At 38.9% G+C, this 6,267-nt stretch overlaps 1 protein-coding gene across 4 annotated transcripts in view; it reads left to right on the top strand.

The window, feature by feature from the left end:
- The first annotated feature begins 685 nt into the window (after window positions 1-685).
- The window catches only part of pacsin2 (protein kinase C and casein kinase substrate in neurons 2), a 31,091-nt gene continuing 25,509 nt past the window's right edge, over window positions 686-6,267 (top strand). For all 4 annotated transcript variants that reach the window (XM_041780444.1, XM_041780442.1, XM_041780443.1 and 1 more), the window contains exon 1: window positions 686-829. The gene's annotated coding sequence lies outside the window, so the exon portion shown is untranslated. The remainder of the gene's footprint in view (window positions 830-6,267) is intronic.

Below are 6,267 nucleotides of genomic sequence, written 5' to 3'. Positions count from 1 at the left end.
GAAAGATTTTCATAATTAAGCTAGGCAGATTTTTAGGCTGTTTAATTCAATTTTTAATATATCTTGGGCAACATTAGTGGTTATCATGTCACAAAATGTAATCCTATCTTAAACTGCAGAAATATTGTTATTTACATGCCTTTTTTTTTTTTTGCAAATATTCAGGCATAGACACAAATTATATTGTCAAATTATTCAACTATGCAATGATATGGAGCTGCATCGTTACAAAAAAGTCACAGGTTCTGGAGAAAATTGACTAATCATATAACTGGATTACAGTAAGTAATTAAGTCATATAAATACAGTGTTTTTTTAATATGTAATTATGTGTTTATACACATGAGGTGTTTTTAAGACACTATTTGAACATTTTTATCTCCACGGCATAAACATGGACACTAGTCATATATTCAAATGATTATACTATGCATAAGATGAGCCGTTTTAAGACATTCTTATGGTATTTTGTACTACTGTTGCCATTTTTTAAGTGATTGTATGTTTAGGCTCCTATGCTTATTTGATATATTGTTTACTATAGTTATAACAAAAAGAAAAGAGAGATTTATATCCACGTAATATGTTAGCGTTTCAAAAATGCTGGAGCTCAAGTTCTTTATTTTTTTTCGACATGCTCTTAATTTGATAGTCCTGGCCGGATGTGCTGTGCCGTTACGTTCTTGTAACTGACGGTTGTGTCAGTCAGTCAATCGATGGTGCCGCTGCTGAGCAGAAAAACTGGCGAAAAGATTTGTAAATTTGCACCAACGGGAGAAATATCTCTTCAGTGAAACAAAGACCCTCAAAGGGAATAAAACTGTGCCAGGTAAGCATAAACCAACTCCTTTAGGTCGTAAAATCTAACTTTTTTCTATCGGGGCTGTGGCTAATTCGCTAACATGAGAGCTAACGTTAAAGTTAACTTACTTCCCGATGTTGGGACATTGGCGGTTAAATGTATTTAAAATTATGAAATGAGTCGAAACAACAATTGTGGTAGTCCTTGATTAAATAAAATTTTAAATAAGGTGTTGAATTAAAGTTTGGTGTGTTCTCCATTGACTGTGCCTTCAATACGACTGCAGTAACTGCGGTATCGCAGGGTTTTAGAATCCATAGACATAAGCTAGCACTGTTATGTCGTAGTTTCTTTACTAAATGTTCTGTTGTTAATGTCTCGCTCTTGTTTGCTGTGAAACAGAATAATACATGCAGTTCCTCGAGCCGTTTTTACCCCCGCAGGGAGAGACTAGTGTTTAGTTGCATGAAGATAAAGGGCGGGGCAGGTTTCGCAAGTAAAGATAACCCATGGTCCCTGTCATATCATCCTGCATAGTATGCTTTAACAGTATTACATAATATTGTATTTTCCCAAGGAGAGAGGTGGACGAGTTCTCGCTGGCTATCTGCTCTGTTTCAGGGCTGTCCATGTGTCCTGCTCAGTTCAGTCCGAGTTAAAAATTGCGCAGTGCCAGCCAGTTGCCAAGTTCAGACCTGAGTGCTGTGACTGTACATTTAACCCAAGTCACACATACAGTCAGGGATGTGAGATATCTCATCAGAGATAGAGAATTTGTGGATGTAATGTATTGATCATTTATAGCCACATCTTGTCAATAGAGGGTAATCAACCACGTGAAGTGGGAACTTTCTGAGCATGACAAATAGTCATGATAATGTAGTGAATCATTGAGAACTATCAGTCATGCAAGCTGACAAGCTTAGTAACACAAAAAAGTGTATCCATGTGCTTTGTTGGGGGAGGGCTGTTGTCAGGGTAAAGCAGTAGTGAAAGCTGTGCTGGTTCCTCCTTTGTGTGTGTGTGAACTGATTGCACTGTCACAAAAATGATCTAAACTTAGCATTGGGATTCCAGTTTAGTGCTCCCCTTAGAGGGATCTATATTGGTGTGCTGTCAAAGAGAACGTGAATCCAGAAATCTAAGTTCACATTTAAACACTCAAAGTTGCTCATTAGGCTTCCACTGATGAAATAGTCTATTTGTTGGCTTTTCTAGTTGTTCTGTGGTTCACTGGCTGTTTCTTTGGGGACCCCCTCCCCTGGTTGTATCAAGAAGATCTGTGCCCACCAGGACTGACAGAAAAACAGTGATACATTGGACATTAGGGTTTTTTGATATTCATGAGATGCATCGGGATCCAGTCAAGGATGATACTGCAACTGATGCAGGGACAGAATATAATCAGTTATTGTGTACTGACATTGTAGATTTTCCAGTTGCAGCTAGACCTAAACAATTTCTCTATTTTGACTAATAGTGTAAGTCATTTATATTGATTTTTAAAAGACTTTTTCTTAGTAATCATAAATGGGGATTGAATGGAAATAGAGATCAGTGAAGGTGTTCAGTATTGTTAGATATAACCCTTAAGCAGCCTAAAAGCTTTAAATGCTTGAAGCAAGTTTAAGGTTCCACTAAAATTTTTCTTTGGGAAAGATTTTGCTAATTGTCCACACAAGCCAGGTGGATTGTGTCCTGGTCTTTTCCTGAAATTTCTGCTGCTTTTCATCACATGAGGCACGACTGTGTGTGCAGGACAGGGGCGCTTCCACAGGAAAAAGCTCCTGTCGGTTACGTCAGGGTCCCCCCTTCCCTGTCATATAAGACTGAATTTCCCTCCATTATGTTCCTCTCCATGCTGCTGGCCTCTCCAGTGGAAAATGCCTGAAAGTGTGGAACAAATGCCATTGTTTCTGACTGACAAGGAAGGCGTACTGGCCGGCTATGTTAAGGCCACAGTTGACCGGGTGTTAATGGACCAACAGTTTCTTTGTCTGATGTTTTGAGCCTTTTAATGCAGTGTGCAGCTCTGTTAGTGATCTCTAGAAAGCCTGGATGGGTGGCAGTCCAGAGAGTCCACATTGGAGAGGCCATAGCCCTGTGAGATCAGCAGTCCCGTGCAGCTGTTGAGCTCACATGAGGAAGGAGGGCAGAGGTGATTGACTGACAGGGAAAGAAATCAAGGTCATGCCCTGCTATTGCCATGGAAACTTTTGACCTTTACACTTGTTTGCAAATGTGCAATAAGAGAGAAAGAAGTGAAGGAATGACTGTATTTATTTCTCTTAAAGCCCAGTCGGGATTTAACTTTGTCCCGCTGTGAAACTTCAATATTAAAGGGATTGATCAGCTCAGCTGCACCCCCAGCCTGCAAGTTATTGCAGAGGTTTTATGCAACAAAAGAAGAAATGGAAACTGACGTGGAAAAAAGTACTACTCTTGGTCAAAGAAGCAATTTTCATGTGATTAAGACATTAAGAAGTGGGCAGCGTAAAGCTCCTACTTTAGATATTTTTTAAGCTTTCTAGTTATGCAATCAACCACTTCCTGAAATCCCCGTGATGGTTGTTTGTGCTGCCGATTAAAGTAGGTTGAGTGGTTTATTTTTAATTCAAGCAATGTTTATCAAAGCTTCAATGAGCAATAGCTTTATTCTTTAGTCTAATGATAATTCTTTTGAATAATTGTTGTGTCCAAAAATGAAAAAAAGTCTGGTCTGTTTCTTTCCTAAATCAAAAGAAATGTGGTTTAGAGCCACAATAATTGTCAGTTCATTATAATAGGTAGATTGGTTATTATTTAGATGGTTAATTAACTCTTAAGCTGTTTTAAAGCAAAATTCCCCAAATCGAGGCTACATGTTTTTTGCCTGCAGTAAAATGAAATATCTTAAGATTTTGGACAATTGGTTGTAGAGAACAGAATACTTGGGCACAACCACAAAGAACTATGAATTGCATTTTTTTTTATCCATTTTCTTTTATTCTACTGACCAAATAATTTAATAGGGAACATTGGAGGCCAGTCAATATGATTCATTTCACTCTAATAGAAGACAAATTGACTATTCAGACTGCCAGTTCAAGGGGCGATATGTACCCCATTGTGCCGTTTTGACTTCAACATAAATGTTAGCCACTATGTTTACATGACGCATAGAAGCATCGAGCTATAGTTGGATTAGGCAATTCAACTGGACTGCTGCCCTTGTCCCATTATAATTTACATGCTCAGCAGCATAATTGATCAATTGACAGGAGCATGTCTACCTCCACTATGATAGGTGATGATATGCCCTCCTTCAGCAAGTTCCTACTAGACAAGTTAGCAAGTGTAAGACTAGTTGTACTCACCCTATGCTTTACTTATGGCACAAATGAAATGCATGCTATCCCTCTAATTTAGTCTGACAATAAGAATTTTGCTATGCTAAGCCTTTATGCGCATTTCTGGTTTAAAATCCATCGTGGAAACTGTGGAGCATGTATGCATCACTCCTGCAAGTTTGGGTCTTATTGAGTTGTATACATGCAAGAGTAAATCAGTCGCTGTCTGCATTATCAAGATGTGTCGGTCAGACCTTAAGATATACGATTTAGTATGATTTCAGTTGGCATAAGATGTTTACATGCATCTTGGAAGTCAAATTTAGTTGGACTTACTATGTGTATGGATACTTTCTAAGTATCCATACACAGTTGTTACCAAACCTGTTAACATAGTAGGTTCTTTCTCATAGTAGGTTCTTTCTTAAATTACAGCATATAGCAGGAAACCTGTCTTCCTGCTCTTAGCAGGAAACAAAATATGACAAAATAACCCTTAAGAAAGCCCAGCTTACTGTGGCCCTCCAGCTGTTACTGATAGCTTCAGGGAGCAGTGAAATGTTAAGATTGTGTGACATTAATCAGGCAATGTACTTACTAATCTGGCAATGTCCTTCCTGTACCTGAAAAGAGATTTTTCTGGAGTTCTTAAATTGCTAAAGTTTAGGTGACATTAACTCCTACAAAAATGTTCGCAGTGATCTGGATATCTTTCAGTAACAAATTTAAGCCCAGACTCTAGGGCAGGTATTCACGTGCCTGTCAGCTGTGTATGAGCTCATCTCTGCTGTATGTGTACCTTGTTGTTTCCTGCTCCTTAGCTTCATTCATGTCACTCTGTCATTGTGACTGACAACCAAAAGAGAAACAAAAACATGGTGAAAAGACAGCCAGTTGGCTGTTTCTGGAAACAGATTTTTTTTTTCCATTTTTCAACCTCCTTTACAGCATTTTGTTTTGCATTTCTCATTGTGTAGTTGCTTTTTTTCATGTAATTCCAATCTCTTCCTCCCTTGAGCTGGCTTTAAAGGTCATTGGCCTCTCATGTGTCTGTTACTAAGACATGACTCAGGTCTTCTCGTTTCCAACAGCAGAGCACAGCTCATGTGCTTTTAATAACACACATAGTCATTTCTCACTTTAACCGTCTCGATCTGCCTCTAAACAGTGCTTTAATTTAAGGTATTCATAAATCAACAAACTGCTAACTTTTGTTAACATTTCTTTTTCTTTAGAACGGTGTCATCAACATAATTTGTGTTGCTTTGGATACAAACTTTCATATTTATGGAATGGGTTTAATTCCTAATTACAATGTGGGAACTCTCTAACATGCCAAGGTTTGGTTCCAGGCATGGTAGCATGTAGGAATGCATTTGTTCTCCTCTATCTTGAGGCTGTTGTCAGCAACCAAATTCCAGCATGCTGAGTACATTTACTTATCAGTCTTTAGTGGATACAAGTGTTGTGTTTGATTACGTAATCATATTAAGCCTGCAGTTTAAAACCCTAAGTTTCTGCAGCCTTGATGAAATCATGTTTTTCTTGGCACTCAAGGTTGCTGCATGTATTTCTTTCTTTGTCACATTAGATTTGTGAGAGAAAAACACAATTTCCCTGTTAACAGGCTGTGGTTCTCTGCTGTGTTTTTTTAGGTGTGCATAGCAGCACACACTGTCGGATTTTCCAGTGTTCCCGAGTAGAGCGATAGATGGAGTGGACTTCAGACCTCGACTTAGTCAACAGCATTGTTTACAGGTCTGGGTCAAGCCGCGTTCAATTGTTCAACACAGCTCAATATGCCCTAGAGTGCATAGGGTGTGCAGACGCTTGTTCCTGTTTGCTGATGATTACATCAGGCCTGCGAAAGAGCTTTTGTGATGAAGGAATTTCCAAGTGCGTAGTGGTAGTGATAATTTGGTCATTGTCCATACGTCTGCCTCCTGATGTTTTCATTGTAAGTTAGAAAGTAGAAAACCATATCTCAATTTCAGGAGTCAGTATCCCATGTCTGTCCATACAAGTTTGCTCAGCATGTCTGCACACTTGTTGCCATGTTTAGAGCTGATATTTGTGGCTCCCATGTGTCCCTTGTGTGTCCTCTGTAATGCTGCAGCAGGGATTTGTAGAATGAAG

This window comes from Cheilinus undulatus, linkage group 23 (assembly GCF_018320785.1).
Source record: "Cheilinus undulatus linkage group 23, ASM1832078v1, whole genome shotgun sequence".
Taxonomy (NCBI): Eukaryota; Metazoa; Chordata; class Actinopteri; order Labriformes; family Labridae; genus Cheilinus; species Cheilinus undulatus.
The sequence above is the reverse complement of the archived record's forward strand: the minus strand, read 5'-3'. Positions and strand labels throughout refer to the sequence as shown.